This window comes from Prionailurus viverrinus, chromosome A2, assembly GCF_022837055.1.
Source record: "Prionailurus viverrinus isolate Anna chromosome A2, UM_Priviv_1.0, whole genome shotgun sequence".
Classification (NCBI taxonomy): Eukaryota; Metazoa; Chordata; class Mammalia; order Carnivora; family Felidae; genus Prionailurus; species Prionailurus viverrinus.
The window spans coordinates 132,870,687-132,888,355 of NC_062562.1; the positions used below are offsets into that span (position 1 = coordinate 132,870,687).

Consider the following 17,669-nt stretch of genomic DNA (forward strand, 5'->3'; position numbering starts at 1 on the left):
CCAACAACCTGAATTTACACCTGCAGAAACAGAATTAATAGAATAATTAGAATGGGACTTTTAAATAAGTAAAATTGCTATCCTCAAAGAGAGTATTATACTATAAAAAATGAGCAGTTAGTTAAATATAAGCTACTTAATGTTTAAGAAAACAAATTAGCTACTTAATGTTTAAGAAAACAAATTGTTTAAGAAAACAAACTGTGCCTGGGTGGCTCAGTTAGTTGAGATTCCAACTTCGCCTCAGGTCATGATCTCACTGGTGGTTCATGAGTTAGAGCCCCGCATCGGGCTCACTGCTGTCAGGGCAGCCTGCTTCAGATCCTCTGTCCCTCCCACCCCCCTCTGCACCTCCCAGCTTATGCTCATTCTCTCTCTCTCTCTCAAAAATATGTAAACATTTAAAAAATTAGAAGCAAATATTTTTGTCTTCGTATTTTATGTAAATATTTTATGTTTTAAACAAATATTGCTTAACAAATAACAATTATTTTTCTGGACTAACAAGCTGCCATACTTATTCTATCTTCTATCTTTTACTCCTCTATGGTTTTTTTAAAGCCACTTTCAGCTTTGCAGAGTAGGAAATGAAGAAGGGAAATCATGAGGATATAGAAGAAGTAATAGAAATGAAGAACAAATCCAGCTCTCTTAGCTTTAGTAAGGAGACAATTAAAACCAAGAGTGAATAATTTATCCAAGGTCACATAGTCTCTTGTGGAGAGCAAGTGTTGGGATGAAAAAAAGGGGGAGAAAGAAAAGGAAAGCAGTAGAGAACACCAATTTATCTCACTCTTCTCTCTACTATCCCAAACCAAGTTTCCAAAACTATAGGGGAATCCTTTCTATAATTCTTAAGTAGGGTGAGTTTCATGTGGGGGAGAGGTTGTACGATTTCCAGTTAAGAAAGACATTCTGATCTTTGTTAGGTATTGATTAAAGTGATTTGTTGGTTCTCACGGTTAAGTGCCATTTATATTACATTCAGTGATAAGGTCCCTATCACTACTCAGAATTTTTCCCAGTTCTATCACATCTGTTCTTCAGGATGGCAACACCTTTGCAGGATGTATAATGTTATACATGGAAAATCTGAGGCAATAAAAACATCATCAGTGTTAAGCCTATCCATTAAGGACCTCTTTAATTCTTACTTTGCTTTTTCTCTTTGACAGATGATGATAAGAAATGATATATTCAGCACCATATTCATAATGAAGGCCTACAGCTTGCAATCAGACACCAGAGAAAATCAGTTTATATTTGATGGCTTAGTGCCATCCTAGGGTCACAAGTGATTATGAGGGTCAAAAAAAAGACGCCAAAGCTATTTCCCAACATGTCCAATTCTTTGTCTTTGTAAGATACAAGTACCATTCTTTTCATTTATTTGAACTTTATAACTTGTATGTAACACATATCTGCATGTAAAACCAAACAAAGATAACTTATATTCAATTTATGTCATAATTTCTTGGATTCTAAAATAACTGTGATACCATTTCTGACAAATTATAAACATTTTTCACTATAGTTCCAAATATATTTAGGAATTTGGGTTTTCTTAAGCCTCGTTCATAATTTTTGTAAGCCATTAGATAGAATCTTCAACTTCCAGTCCATGTGAGCCTGGCAGGTAACAATGAGCAATGGAAGGAGTAATTATAGTAATAAATGGCATTTTTGGTCTTGAACTTCTTTATAAAACCTCATAGTTGATATCATAGTCTTTTGGAACAGCAAACCTGGGTCTTCCATTTAAATCTGTGTGATCTTGGCCAACACTTTAATTTGTTAAGCCCAGGTTCCATAATTTGTGGAGTGGGCATAATGATAATAGTGCCTACTTTGTAGTTGGTCTGTAAGGATCAAGAAAATAATGTATGTATAATATTTGACAAGGTTTCTGGCTCACAGAAGGAACTTTATATAAAGTTTAGATGCTACATTATCACCATCATCATCACTCTAACTGCCTTATTGGAAGGTGGTTACTTCCAATAACAGGATTATGGAGCGTTCAGATGCCTTCCTCTTGGCAGCCATTATAAGCACGCTGCAAAAATGCATGCTCCTTTCCATCCACTTGACAGCCTCACAGATTTAGCTATTATTGCATGACAGTTGCTGATGACACTGGACCTCATGACTTTGCCAATTGCCACAACTGGAGCCTGCTAATGACACTCAGGTTACTGTCCAGTTGCCACCAATACCACTCACACTTATTTTGGCAGGCCTGCTCCACGTCTCCGCTAGTGGTGCCCTTCTCACCAAGCTGCTTTCAGAAAAGTCTTGCTCTCTCAATTTTTAAACACTGTTACAGTCCTCCTGTTAGAGTCTGCCTTCCTTCACCTCCCATAACAATGATAAATGAGAAAATGTCTTTGTAAGCACATTGCTCACAATCTAGCAAAAGAGAGGGACATATTAACAACTGGCTATAAAACAATGTGATAAGTTTCATTTGCTATAATCTTACTTGCTTTTCTTTTCCTTTCACGTGATGTTTATGTTTCTGTCTTTCCAGTTCCCATGTCACAATGATAGGTCAGATCATAGGCTTAACTGTCTAATTGGCCTTCCTGTCTCCCTCCTCCTTTTCATCCAACACATCACTGTTAGATTAATCTTTCCAATGGACTGTTTGACGCAAGAGATCGTTCACCAGTTGCTTAAGAAAAGGGGACCTTAAAGGAAATTGGACTCAAAAGTTTTTTAAACTAGTTGATATGATTAAATACCCACTGGTATGTGAGAGAGTGCACTTATTACCTCCCACCCTCACCTTATTATTTTTTTTCTGAAACTTACAAAAACATTAAAGTGATGGACTCCTCCATCTGCTGAATGGTGCTCCTGAGCTATCCTCCACAACAGCTGGCTCACCAGGATGGACTGCTCAGTGACCAACTGAGATTTAGGCAGGTGGGCAAACTCCTCAGTCCTCCGACTTACAGTTGAAATGAGAAGGTTTCTCTCTTTAGCAAGCCCCTTCCTCCAAACACATAGCCCAAGACCTTCCGTTTGTGCTGCTTATCAAACTATTGTCTTTTGGCCTAAACCCACTGTTTTATGCTAGGCTCTGTGATGCTAGTGCTTGGACTCCACAAAGAACATTTCTACATTTTACCTCCATGGTGAAGGCTCCTGTTCTCTGCCAATAGGGGTTACTAGAGAGATTCTGCTAGGTTGCTTTAAGAAGAGTCTTGGTCTCTTCTGTTTTGATTCCTATTCCTCTGAGCGTCATCCTAGCAATGATTCTTCATCCTGATAGTCATGATGCCTTCCTGTAGTAACAGCTGGATCTGGTTTGTAGATTTTCACACACTTGCAAAACCAGATTCATCATGGACCACTTCCTCCACCATGAAACAGCAAAACTAGCAGAATGACACCTCTTCTTCAGACATTTGGGTTTTAGGCTCATGGGGACCCTCTTCTATACTCTTGAGTCTCAACTCTATGGAACCCCTCTTCTAAATTTCATTGATTGAAACCACTTCCCTTCTTACCCTTTAGTTACTCATCCCTTAGTTGCTCAGTGACAGCATAGGATTCCCTTTTGGCCTGTAGATTTTCTAGTTAACAAGTTCCTACTGGGTTAGCAATTCTTTATATTAAATTTCTTTGTTTAGATAACTGGTGCAGTTTCTGTTCCCTGGCTGGACTCCTTCCAATACACCATAATTAGACTATCCATCCGATGATTCTTTTTGCCTCCTCCCAATTTCTCCAGAAAATGTAGAGTGTATGTAAGGTAGAAGGAGGGATGGCAGGAGGCATAGCCTGTTCAGGAGCACCCCCACTGCACATCCAGTTACACCACACCCATGGACAACTTTCTGTTAGACGGAGAGACTTGGGGATACTACATGTGTTTTTTTGTCCCTCTGCCTGTAAATTTTATCAATGAACCTGCTTTACACCTACACCATATTTCGTTTGTGGAGTTTGTCCCATCTCTGACCTAACAAACAGAAGCTGGTGCAGTATAGAAGATATCCAGAAAATGTTTAATAAATGGGTAAATTAAAATTCATTAGTTGTTTTAAGAGAGAAATTAAGATAAATTAAGATAGATAAATTAAGAAATTAAGAGAAATTAAGAGAGAAGTTAAGCTCATAAGTGTTTCAGACAAATAATTCAAACTTCTGTTGCTAATACCAGCTCCTTCTAAGAATCTTGATTAGATCATCCCCAAATGCAGTGACACCTAATAGGCTCTGCATATATAAGTTAATGTGTTGCATTATCGAACTATTTTTTCTGATCTCCAGAAACATCCTTATTACACTCAAATACACCATGATTTTCTGATATTTTCTTCTTCCTTTTTTTTTTTTCTCTTTCAGGGTTGGTACCAGCACTAACTCAAGTAATACCTTCTGAATATTATGATTCCTGCTTTGCAAGATCCTTCTTCCAAGTTCTCAGATCAGTAAACCTATCCTCATTTAATTTTGTTTGCAAATTAAGTTTCTTCTTTGGCAGCTGGCTCCCTGTTAGGTTATTTCAACAGCTAAGATGACAAGAGAAGAAGTTTCCTTACTCCTGTTTGCTTGTCCCTCTCTTCATCTCCACAAGAGTTCTTCCCCTGGTAGTGACTGTTGGTTCTTGTCTCTCCCACACTCCCTGAAATAGACTCATGTAATCCCTCCAGAATACTAGCACCAGTTGGCAGGCACCCTTTCTTAGAATTCTGAATTCCAATTTCTGGGGCAGCCTCCTTTATGATCTTAAGATAGATGACCAGCACAGAGCACCAGCTAGATCACTCTCCCTCCACAGAGGTCTGAATTTTAACTCTGTAGGATCTTTCCTCCATTTTGTTGAGGTACTATCACCAGCTAAGTAACCCACTCTGCTCAAAAGTCCTGCTCCTAGCTCTGCAATGTACTTTCTCCAAGCTCCCAAGGTACAGACCCAGCCAGGCAATATCTCCTTAGCATTTTGAGTCCCAGCAATTTGGGGTCCCTTCTCTAAGCTTTAAGATTCTAATAATTGGGATGCCTGGGTGGCTCAAACAACTAAGTGTCTGACTTCAGCTCAGGTCATGATCTTGTAGTTTGTGAGTTTGAGCCCCGGATCAGGCTCTCTGCTGTCAGAGAGCACCAGATCCCACTTAGGATCCTTGGTTCCCTCTCTCTCTGTGCCTTCCCTGCTCATGCTTTCGCTCTCTCTCTCTATCTCTCTCTCTCTCAAACATAAATAAACATTAAAAAAATTTTTAAAAAGATTCTAATAACTCAACCTCTGTGTAACCTCTGTAATATTTCTCTTCTGTATTGTTTGTCCTCCAACATTCTAAACTTGCTGTTTAGCCAACATTCTATATTAATATTTCTCTCTTAAATGAACTATGTTGAAATATGCTTTTCCATCTGGATCCTGACTGATATAGTCACATTCTTGGTACAAAATAATGACACCAATATTGCCACAGCTAACTGACAGAGGATGAGTGCTGGTCCCAAGAACTCAGGCCACAAAGCCAGACTACCTTGCTCCATATCCCAAGTCTAACTCTTGCTAGCTTTGTCAAGTTGAGTAAGTTACTTAAGCTCCCTGTGCTTTTCTTCATTTATTTTAATAAGATAATTATGATACCTTCATAAAGTTGTGAGAATTAAGTGAATTGATACATGTAAAACACTTAGAGTAATGATTATCAGTAAGTATTAGCTACTATATTATATATTGTATATCTACCCTTCTAGGTTCTTGGCTAGAACCCCCATCCCACCATGGAATAAGGGACAGATAAATGGGAGAAAAATAGAAGTTTAATAACCTTATACCTTCAGTATACATGGGAGATACCCAGGAAAACTAAGTAACTCTCCAAAATGGTCCAACCTACCACCTTAAATACGATCTTCAGCTAAGAACAAAAGATGTTGGGGGGGGGGGCGGTGGCGAGAGAGAGGAAGGCCAATCATGAGAAGTTATCAGGAAAGGCACAGTAAACAAGGATAAAGTTATGGAGATTTCAGTTCTTGCCTTCTCAGTTGAGAAGTTTCTAAAGGTTTGGTCATGCTTTTCTTCCTGGTACAGAGAGAGAGAGATCCATACAAATGGATGTTTCCCTTATCAATGTAAATGTCTCTGACAAAAGGGTAACCTCTGGTTGGTTTTCTAAGCTTCTCTAGTGTCTGCCGTTTTAAAAAATAACCAGCTCAAAATAATCCTTGTGCCAAAGAGGCATGTTTTGGGGTGGTATATTTTGTTCTCCTTTAATATATTATTAAAATATTTCTTTATAAAGAGTGTGAGTTATGAAAAAAAGAATATGAGTTATAGTAAACATCACTTGGTGAGTAGTGGTGTATACAAAAGCAGGAGAATGAGAATAGCAGAAAGAAAGGAGTTGAGTCAATACTGTAGTCAGGGTTGGGTATACAGATTGCTTTCAGACCGTTAGACCTACAGCATCCTGAATGCAAATGAAATCAGCTACCCATCCTCGTGTCTCTGCATTTTCCTGTCCTATCTTCAAAGAACTTATAATCAATTATACTACAGCGTGGTAACTGCTGGAATAGAAAAATGTGGAGATTTATAGGGTCACAGAAGAAAGGCTGGAGAGTATTCCCTGAAGTTATGATGTAGAAAGGGAAACTCAGTGAAGAAAGGGGGAGGAGCATATGCAAAGACATAGCTCAAGAGAGCACAGTCTTTTAGATAAGTGAAAACAGTTATCCTGCACCACAGGATATGTGTGGGATGTGGGAGAAAATAAAGCCTGGAGATGTAGACAGATGCCAGATTATCCAGAGTCATGGTTACAAAGCTAAGTAGATTGAAAACTGCAGGGAGTCCTCAATTTAGTCCCTTTCCCATTATCATGGTAAGGCTGAGACAATGCTATGTGTTTTACACACCTTTTCATTTTCCTCCTGTGTACACATGAAACTACATTTCCCAGCTCTCCCTTTTAGAGCTAGATGTGATTGACTGACTGGGTTCAGACCAGTGGAATGTAGGCCAAAGTGGTATACAATACAGGTGACCCTTGAACAACCATGGGTTTGAAATCTATGGGTCCACTTATATGTGGATTTTTTTTCAAAAAGTATATGTAAAGTATTGTAAATATATTTTCTCTTATGATTTTTAAATAACCTTTTCTCTAGCTTACTTTGTTGTAAGAATATAGTATATAATATATATAGCATACCAAATGTGTGTTAATGAACTGTTTATATTATCAATAAGGATTCTGGTCAACAGTAGGCTATCAGTAGTTAATTTTGGGGGGAGTCAAAAGTTATATGTGGATTTTTGGCTGTATGGGGGTCAGTGCCCCTAACCCCTACATTGCTCAAGAGTCAAATGTACTTAAAAACCCAGGGGTTACTGCTACCCAGGGGCAGGAAAATCTCTTAACTCCCTGTTGCAAGAAAAATTCAGCTGCCCCTGAGTGTGAAGAAGTTAGAGAATCTGACTCCTCTCCATCCATCCTCCACTGATCCTAGGAAAAACCATCTTTTGCTGGGAGGGACTCAGGAAATAAATGTATGCCCAGGATCCTGCACTGATACGAAAGTATGTCTAAGGCTGCTGGGGAGGGGCAGGAAATTTATGCTTGCTAACTACCCCACTCATAGAAGACAGTTAGGCTGTCATAGATAAGAAGGAGGGGCACAAGGTGGCTCAGTTAAATTATCTGACTTCGGCTCAGGTCAGGATCTCACGGCTTGTGAGTTCGAACTCTGCGTCCGGCTCTGTGCTGACAGCTCAGAGCCTGGAGCCTGCTTCAGATTCTGTGTCTCCCTCTCTCTCAGCCCCGCCCCTGCTCTCTCTCTCTCTCTCTCTCTCTCAAAAATAAATAGACATTAAAAAAACAAAAGAAGGAAATCTGCATGCTCTCTAGACTCTATGCTGTGTGGAGGGAGCTATAGATTAATTCCTATGTTAAAGTCCTAATCCCCTGTGTGAGAGAATTTGGAGGTGGGGCCTTTGGGAGTGATTAGATCATGAGGGTAGAGTGCTCATGAATGGAATGAGCACCCATATAAAGAGACCTCAGAGCGCTTCTTCACCCAGACCCCGAGGTGAGGACATAGTGAAAAGACAGCCATCTGTGAAACAGGAAGCAATTCCTGACCAGACACTGAATCTGCCAGCACCTGGATCTTGGGCTTCCAGCCTCCAGAACTGTAAGAAATAAATATTTGTCATCTATTAGCCACCCACCCTATAGTATTCTGTTTAGCCACCTGAAGTGACTAAGATGGAGGAAGCTGTCTGCCACTGAAAGTAGACGAACTAGAACACTGCAAAAGCCCCACCCAGCAGGCTCCGGTGCAAGCCCCTTAGAACACTGAGGATGGAGGACAGGTAGAACACCTCTTCCTCCATAGAGCCGTACATTTGTGCCTGAGTGACAAGCAACAACAACCTCTGCCTTTGGAGGGCACGAGCAAGGAGAGAAATATGTGACACGGGTGTGCAGGGGCTCCTGAAAGTGGTCTGAAGAGCAGGAACACAGAAAAACTTTTTGGCAATCACGGTCCTTATACTAAACACGGGGCGTAGGTGTCTACTACTGGAATAATTTGAAGCCTGTTCAACAAATTCTAAGTAAACTACTGACCACCTTGAGTCAGACCCACATCAACGGCCTGATGAAAGGAGAGATGAACAATCTCTGAACATAAAGATTATTGACCTTGGTTCCTACTGTTCATTTATAGGAATTCAGTTTTAAGAAGTGAGGCCCCAAAAGCAAGAAAATATAAAACATTTCCAAGACATAAAGAAATCAACAGAACCAGGAGCACCTGGATGGCTCAGTGGGCTAAACGTCTAACTCAATTTTGGCTCAGGTCATGGTCCCACACTCGTGGGATCGAGCCCCGTGTCAGGCTCCATGCTAGGTGTAGAGCCCACTTGAGATCTCTCTCTCTCTCTCTCTCTCTCTCTCTCTCTCTCTTCTCTGTCTCCCTCTGCCCCTCTCCCCTGCTTGAACCTCTCTCTCTTTAAAATAAAAATAAATTTAAAAATTTTTAAGTAAGTCAACAGAACCAGACTTAGATGTTAGAATTATCAGAGGAAAAATTTCAAGTGACTGTGCTGCTATGATTACAGAGGGCCCACCTGGCTAATCCAGAATAATCTTCCCATTTGAAAATCCTCAACTTAATTACATCAAAGTCCCTTCCACCAAGTAAGGTTACATATTTATAAATTCCAGGGATTAGAATGGAACTTCTGAAGGCAGGTAAGGGAGGCATTATTTTGCCTAATACACCTAGACTCAAAAATTTCAAGCAAACTATTTCTTTAATTGCATTACATTTTCTCATCTTCCTCTTGTTTGCAGCTCTCTCTCCTTTTCTCTCTCTCTTTCCTTTCGTCCCCCACCCCCACCCCTCTCCCTAAGTGTTCTTCTTTTAAAATCTCTCTTGTTCTTCCTCTCCTCTTTCTACTTCTTCAGCCACTAGGAATATAGTTTCTTTTTATTTGTAGGTTCCCCTTCCCTCTATTTCAGGTCTTACTTTTAGCTACATGAATTCTTTTATTTATTTATTTTTTACTTTTTTCAACATTTATTTATTTTTGAGAGACAGAGCAGGGGAGGGGCAGGGGAGGGGCAGAGAGAGAGGGAGACACAGAATCTGAAGCAGGCTCCAGGCTCTGAGCTGTCAGCACAGAACCTGACACGGGGCTTTAACCCACGAACCATGAGATCATGATCTGAGCCGAAGTCAGACACTTAACCAACTGAGCCACCCAGGCGCCCCTACACGAATTCTTTTAAATCACTGACCAATTCATCTCTCACTCATATAAAATCTTCTACTGACTTCCTACTGCCCTCAAGATGAAGTTCCTTAGCAGAGTCCTTTTATAACTTGCCCTTTTCTACCACCTTTGCCTCCTTTACTGGCCCTAATTACTCCTGTCTATGTGCATTTAATGTTCCACTTACTTGATCCTGCTAGTGGGATTCCTGAACACGCCACGCTGCTTTGCATGTGAGCTTCTGTGCTTTCTGCTTTTTCTATTTGAGGTGCCCATCGTCTCCTGGGCTATTCTTCAAAAGCCAGTGCTGACTTGACCTTTGACCAGAAGCGCCTCCCCGCCTGACTTTCTAACAGAGATAACCCTCTTTCCCGTGGTCATCTCTCAGTTTATCTTTTATATATCCTCTTATTGTATGTATAATTCTAAGTACTAATTTACTTATATATGTTTTATTTTCTACCCTTTGAGCATCCAGAGATCAGGAAGCATCCATTCATTATCAGTATGTGGCCAGAACCCAGCACAGTGCCTAACAGTTAAAAGGTGCTCAATAAATATCTGCACCTATTATTAGCACCTTTTCAAGATCCATTTTTTAACACCACTCAGTATTTGAGATTTAACCTTTAACAAGTATCTCAGTATGAATCTCTGTGTCTGGTTTTAGAGAGTAAGATAATTCTCATATAATTAAGACTTCCTTAAAAAATATTTCCCTTGATGGTAAAATGAATTCTTTCTTTACTCACTTTGTCCTATGATTTTGTCCTATGATTTTGAAGCCAGTGTTCTCATAATAATAGGACTGGATTGATTTATATATCCTGGATGCCAGTCTATTTCTCCTGATTAGATAAATTGGTAAGCAGGTCAGGAATTTGTAGGCCAAGTGATAAACACTTTGGGGGGGAAGTTATAACCAGTATTTATTTATTTTTCTGTTCTTTACAATGTAATTTCCTCTTCTGTTTTCAGCGTCAGGTATTTCTGGAAATCAGAAGACAGTTCCCATAAAACCTGGAAATTGGGAAAATATAGAGCCTAGAGAATATGATACACAATATCACTATAATATTTTAAAGCAAGCAAAATATGGATAAAGTGAACACTGACAACAGAATTGAATGGAGAATGAGCTCAGGACATATAGCAGAGGTAAGCAGAGAATGTGTTGTAAAGTGGAAAGGAAAAGTCCTGATTTTGTTAAAAAAAAAATTAGAGTTCAGGGGCGCCTGGGTGGAGCAGTTGGTTAAGCGTCCGACTTCAGCCAGGTCATGATCTCGCGGTCTGTGAGTTCAAGCCCCGCGTCGGGCTCTGGGCTGATGGCTCAGAGCCTGGAGCCTGTTTCCGATTCTGTGTCTCCCTCTCTCTCTGCCCCTCCCCCGTTCATGCTCTGTCTCTCTCTGTCCCAAAAATAAAAATAAAAACGTTGAAAAAAAATTAAAAAAAAATTAGAGTTCATAAAAATAAGCATAATAGCCCCTTAAAGCAAACAAACACAAAAGAAAAGAATCAGTAGAAATTTCTAAATGTTTCCTTATACTGCTTCTGTCTTCCTGATTCATGTCCCAGTCACAGGCACACAGGCATATAGTAAAAAAAAAAAAACCAAAAAAAAAAAAAAAACACCGTTATTTTCCTTCCAATGCCCATTCAGACCCACTCTGTAGGTTTATTTGCTCTACTACTCAGATGAAATTGAGAGGAAATCCTATGACTTTTTGGTCACTCTTAGGTAATAAAAGGTCCTCCGATCACCTCTTGTCACAAAAGGAAAGTCTCGTTTCAGCAATTAAAATGTCTAGTCCGTGTAAAATCAAACTTCATCTGAGTCAGAGCTTCTCCTCACCTCAAGTTGGCCTGCTATAGGTTGTTACCTGAAGGGGGAAAAGGGCCTTGTGGGTTCCTTCTCTATTTCCTCTATTTCTTTGCAAGTCCTTCATAGGTGGTCTAACTTTAGAATATGGCAAATATTGTCTTGGGGCTTTAGCCAAAACAGAGTCAGAAATAGTTCAATTTTAACATCCTGTTGCATATCCTTGGTAGCACAACTAAAACACACGATTTTCATACAGCTTTCAACTCCATATATTGCAAGTTGAGATGGAGAATTCAAGAGCAGGCACTAGAATAATAAAGTAGGCACGTTTACACTCCTTGCAGGAAATACCTAACCCCACATGTCACAATCAACCGTAGTGTTTCCTAAACTTTCCCACCAACTTACCCTGAATCACTGAGAAAGAAGACAGACCTCTGTATGTTATGAGGTCTTAGTCTAAAGAGGCGTTTTTATTTATGGTATTTCTAAAGGGATGTGTGTTTTACTAATTAAAGCACACAAACTTTGTATTCTATACCATAATGTCTCTGCTTATTTTAGCATAAAAAGTTTTCATTTTTTTGTAACATTTTCTTTAAATTGTTTCACTGGGGATATACACCACATTTAACCTCTAATTCCGGTTAAATTCTAGCAAAATGTCATATTCCCCAGTTTGATAATCATGAAACCTATGGAAGTAATGGTATTCATGTAATTCTAAAGAATGCTTTCAGATTTAGGTTTTCTTGTGTTCCCCTTATTAATATTAGTATCAATGGCCATGCAAGCTATTTCAGCAGAGGACTTTAAATTCCTACTCAGGAGTGAGCAAACATTTGTTTGCAGTAAACATATTACTCAAGTAAATACTTGGACCCTTTTACAGACCTTGTTTTTTTCCTTCTAACATATCCCATTACAGTCTTTGATTAGTCTTCAATTTTGGGAAGCACTCAATTTAAAACAGAAATAAGAATATCTTTGGAAAGGGAAAGGAAACTTTAGAAATATTACTTGCTTTACTAGGTCAAAAGAAAATTGTTCCTGCAAGAGAACCAAGCTAAAAGTAGTACTGAGTGAGAGTACACTTACAAACATTTTTCATGTCAGTTGTCCTGCTATTCCTATTGTGGATTCACTTACCTACCAGAGGTGTCTATAGTTTTTCTACCTATAACTCCAACTATCATGGGAACAGGGGACTCCTTGAACAACTCTATATGCTCAAGCTGATACTCTGGTGAGACAGATATTCAAAGATAAGTAGAAATTATTCAGCTCTATTTCAGTTCCACACACACACACACAAAGTACTAACTTCTGTCGTTCCGAGATAAATAGCCCTGAAGAATTATTGATGAAGTTAATACCACACGAGGAAGTAAATGCTGTATGACTTAGCTGCAAATGTAGATAGAGTCAAAGAGGAAGAACAATAAGCTAGCTTGCTGGTTCTATGTTCAAAAAAGCAACAAACTTCAAAATTCATGAGATTAACCCTGGAACTAGTGATATTGGTAGTTTATCATAGTGAAAAGTGAACTCAAAGTCTAGAACAATATTTTCAAAGTTTGAATCTCAGAACGTTCTGTATCAGGATCACAAGTGAAGATGGGGTTAACCAGCTTGTTCAAATGCAGATTCTAGGCCTTACAGTAGACATACTGAATAAAAATTTGAGAGTTGAAAACTGCCCCCAGGAGATCCTTTTTGATATTGAAGCTTGAGAATAATTAGCTTAGGATATAATGGATGATTAATGTGATGAGGGGGAAACTAGTAGTAATAGTATAAAAAATAAATAGTTTACAATCCTGAAATCTATAAAGCTCTGAAAACCAAAAACCTTTGCTTTATTTCCTTAATTATTTTGTTGTTTGTTTTGTAATATATTTAGAGATAATTCCTAGCATTATCTCTATGTATTTTTGGCAAAAATTTGTGCAGTCGTGTATATGTTTATGTTAGATCATGTATAGCCTCTATTTATCCTACTTTGCATGCATGTTTGGATTTTACTGTATGGTCACTGTGGAGTGCCCCAAATGGGGTTGGTATATGATATAAGGTAGAATGCACCCTATTCTGAATTCAGAATCGCATTTGACCCAAAGAATTACAGATAGGGGAATGGGTACCTCCAGTTGTTCAAAGACTTTCTTTCCTTTCCTTTTTTTTTTTTTTTTTTAATTAGTTTATTTATTTTGAGAGAGACAGAGAGAGAACAAACCAGGGAGGGGCAGAGAGAGAGGTAGAATCTCAAACAGGCTCCTTGCTGTCAGCACAGAGCCGGATGCAGGGCTCGAACTCACCAGCCGTGAGATGGTGCCTGAGCTAAAATCAAGAGTAGGCCACTTAACAGAGTGAGCCACCCAGGTGCCCCAAGACTTTTTAGTTACAAGAAAACACTGCACCTAAATGAGCCTGAACCTACAGCAAATACTAAAGGGAAAATTTTTGAAAGGCAAAGGAGAGAGAGAGAAGGAGATATGGGGAGAGCCTTTGGGCTACAGTCAGGTCTGACACCTCTGGATGGAGAGCAGAGAGGAAGGAGGCGGGAGTGGGGTGTGCTCCAGATTGCAGAGCATCTCTGAGAAGTCTCAGTCAAGGCAATGTGGAGTCCCTGACCAAAATCGCCCACCAGAGGATTCTTGCTTTGGACAGAAATGGCCTGCCTCCGGTGCCCCTGCCATGCTTATTCATTAGCTAGGAGTAGCCTGGGCATTAGTGTGGCCTCAACATGAATATCTGTACAGATCTGAAGCTACAGCAGCTAGTCTTACAGCAGATTTTCTTTAATAAAATCTGGGTGGTGTACCTCAGTGGCCTCCATAATTCCTGGCTTACCAGATGGAGCAGAGCAGCCCAGAAGCCAGGAGCTTCACTTAGGATTGGAATATTGCAGCAAAATATACTTTGTTGTTGTGTAAACTTCTGTTTTATTGAGTCTTTTTGTCTCAGACTCTAACTGTATGCTAGTCATTGCAGTTCACATTTCTAATGGTCTTTACCCATATATATTTGTCAAACCATTTGTCCTCGTTTAGGATTTGGAAAATATGATTACGATAGGTTAAATTTTTTCTTCTTTTTTTGTCAGTGATAGTCAGCCCTGAGAAGAAAAGCTATCAAAGGAACTGTTGGGCTCTAGATCTTCTGGAGAAACCTTGAAACATTTGACTCTCTGCTCCAATTCACATCCTGCTCAGTCCACTGCTGTTGAGGTCAAAACTGTCTTGGTTAACAAGGACCATAGCCAAATGGCCCTGTCCTCTGCCTCTCTATCTCCTGAGAGAAGCCTGACCTGGAAGAACCTATTTGTTTGCTATAAACCAACATTAGTAAACAAAAGTAGATTCTGTAAAATTTGTTACTAACTCTACCAATTTGGGTGTTTTGCTATCTTCAGAACCCAGCTTGGTCTTTTCATTTATAACCAGATAATGTGGAATTTTCCAGATAAGTCTTATGAGATACTGATAAAGGCCATTGTTTGACAAGAATAGAAGGATAAATTAGGACTCTGTGCTTACCTCTGTTGATAAAATACATAGAAAATCTGTTATGTTTTTGCCACGTCCTTTCATAGAATAGACATTTATAGGGCCAATTTTTCCTTTCTTTTCCTTTCTTTTCCTCTTTTCCTTTCTTTTCCTTTCCTTTCCTTTCCTCTCCTTTTTTTCCTTTTCTTTTCTCTTCTCTTCTCTTTTTTCTTTTCTCTTTTTTCTTTTCTTTTCTTTATAAACTGTCTTGTTAATAGTGTTTAAGTTCAGCCTTGCTTTTCCTTGTTTCTTTGCTGTTTCAATATAGTGATCACCTTGAAAATCAAATATAAAAAATTCCTAAGAACTTAAGTGTCTGTTATTCTGGTTTCCATGGGGGCTCCATGGGTTTCAGGTATAAGAAAATATGGGGGAAATGTTCACTAGTCGGTGCCCTTGCCTCAGAGTTCAACTCTAGTTGTTCTCAGAGATTTTAGCATCACGCTCATTACTTATTTATATCTTCCCTCTTTTTTTCCACTTTGCAGATAATTGCTACTTAATTGATACTGCCTCTATGCAAACCTAGTCACAAGACACACTGCTAAATAGAGGAATCATTAATCTGCATGTATGTTGTAGATTTCCTTAAAAGGTTGGCTGGAATAAGCAAAGTCATTAGCAGTTTATTTGCAACAGTGCACTTATGAAAAGCTCTGTGGAGAACACATCAACAGTCAGTATGTAACTGAGCAATTAACACGGGACTCCTGTACTTTGGGGTGTTAGCATGGGAGTAAACAGAAGCAGATGTGAAGTGTTTGTACTGTTAGCATGCACGGTCTGTTCTGACATATGCAAATACCACTCATGCTTACAGAACCCACAACCCCTATTGTACCGTGACCTTACTGATGAAGCCCTATGACAGAAGTACTTCATTTGCACTGGGTGCTATTAATTATTAACAGGCCAATACCACCTTTCCTTGTTATTAGAGATTTGCACAAAGCCAGGTAATAAAGCATCACAAACAAGTTGATAACACTCTGGTTCCCAGCTTGCCTTGACTACTGCTTTCTTGCCAGAAGAGAAAATAAAGAACAATTAAGGACAGAGAGAGCAGAAAGGGTCTCACAAGACTGACAGATGGGATCACCTGTGCAATCCAGACATGAGTTTAAATAGTTTTTTCCATGGGACTCAGGTGAACCCTGTGATGATCCAGTGGTTTCCATATGAAGGCAAGAGAATTCTGGTCTTGGGACAGGTTTGTATCATAAGGACTTCATTTACCATTTTTCCCTTCCTTGACAGGGAGCTGGAAAATTGTTGCTGACTAGAACAATTAAAATTGGAGGGAAATGACATGACTTTCTGTCCTGTGTCTTTAAAGGACGTGTCATAGGCCTCACCTTTCATATCACATGCATTCTAGAAAAGAAAGCAACTTTTATAGTATAAAATGTAATTCCTTCCCTCTCACTGTCAGTAAATGCTGAGATTTCTCATCGTTAAAGAAATAGTCTGTATTCCTAAAGTCATATATCCATCTCAAAAATGGTAATACTTCATTAAAAAGACAACTGCAAAAAGATTATTCTAGAGCTTTGTTATTCTGTAAATGGGCATCCTACTCATGAGTGATTTGACAAAAGACAAGTGGTTGATATTAACTAGTTAGAATTTTTTTTTTTAATTCTCTAAATTACAATACAGTATACTTTTAGAATGGTGAAGAGAAACTTGCCCTTAATTCATTTTATAAAGAATATTTTTTTTCACCATGCATTGCTGGATATATGCATATATTCCATACTTCTAATGTTTTCCTATGACTGAGCGAGATGTAGTTTAAGTGCATCCCATTGGAATGAATTAATTTGAACCATTAGTGCATTCTGCTATAGATATCCTGACATTTACTTTGATCTTATACCAAAACCCTGGTTTTCCATTATGTTTTTGTGTAAGCATCTTACATGGAACCTGACTAAAGCTATTAAGGTAAGGGCTGAAACAACATATCTTAGAGTTATTGAATTGAAATTTTATCTCCTCTATAAAACTTAATCAGCTAAATGAAATGTGAGGCAGATTGCTCACTGTTCAACTTCACCCTATAATGCAGTTCTCATATTTGAGGGGAAATCACAATACTAAATCCTATGCACAGTGTAAATCTTCATTTCTCATAACCTTAACAATATTGTCTCCATCTTTATTTAATTTAAGTACAGCCCATATTTTTCTAGGTTTTTAAGTCGCTGTCCAGTATAGGGCAGGTGTTTTTGCTAGTCATGTTCTAAACATACTGAGTATAATATTTAATAAAATAAAATCTATTTTATTTATTTAAAAAGTACTTTAATTTTATGAATATAATCCATCAAATAAGAAACATTTTCCATGAAGAGGGTAAGAGGTAGAGTGAAAATAAGTAGGAAACTAGAAAAGTGAATAAAGATTCATGTTGTGAAAAATAACTTTGCTTTGAATGCCTTGATCTTTAAACCGGCATATGGCCCAAGAGAACAGGAGTCCTGAAAGGAAATGTTTATGATCCAGGTGATATATTAACTATGGTGAGATGAGATAGATTGAAGCA

At 38.8% G+C, this 17,669-nt stretch overlaps 1 long non-coding RNA gene across 2 annotated transcripts in view; it reads left to right on the forward strand.

Moving 5' to 3' along the window:
- The window catches only part of LOC125160474 (uncharacterized), a 47,960-nt gene extending 33,094 nt beyond the window's left edge, over window positions 1–14,866 (forward strand). The window contains exons 1-3 of one of the 2 annotated variants that reach the window (XR_007150262.1): window positions 4,357–4,442; window positions 10,730–10,909; window positions 14,680–14,866. This is a non-coding gene — a long non-coding RNA (uncharacterized LOC125160474). Of the gene's footprint in view, window positions 1–4,356; window positions 4,443–10,729; window positions 10,910–14,679 lie in introns of those variants that run through there. The other variant, XR_007150261.1, reaches the window with a different exon arrangement.
- Window positions 14,867–17,669: the final 2,803 nt, after the last annotated feature.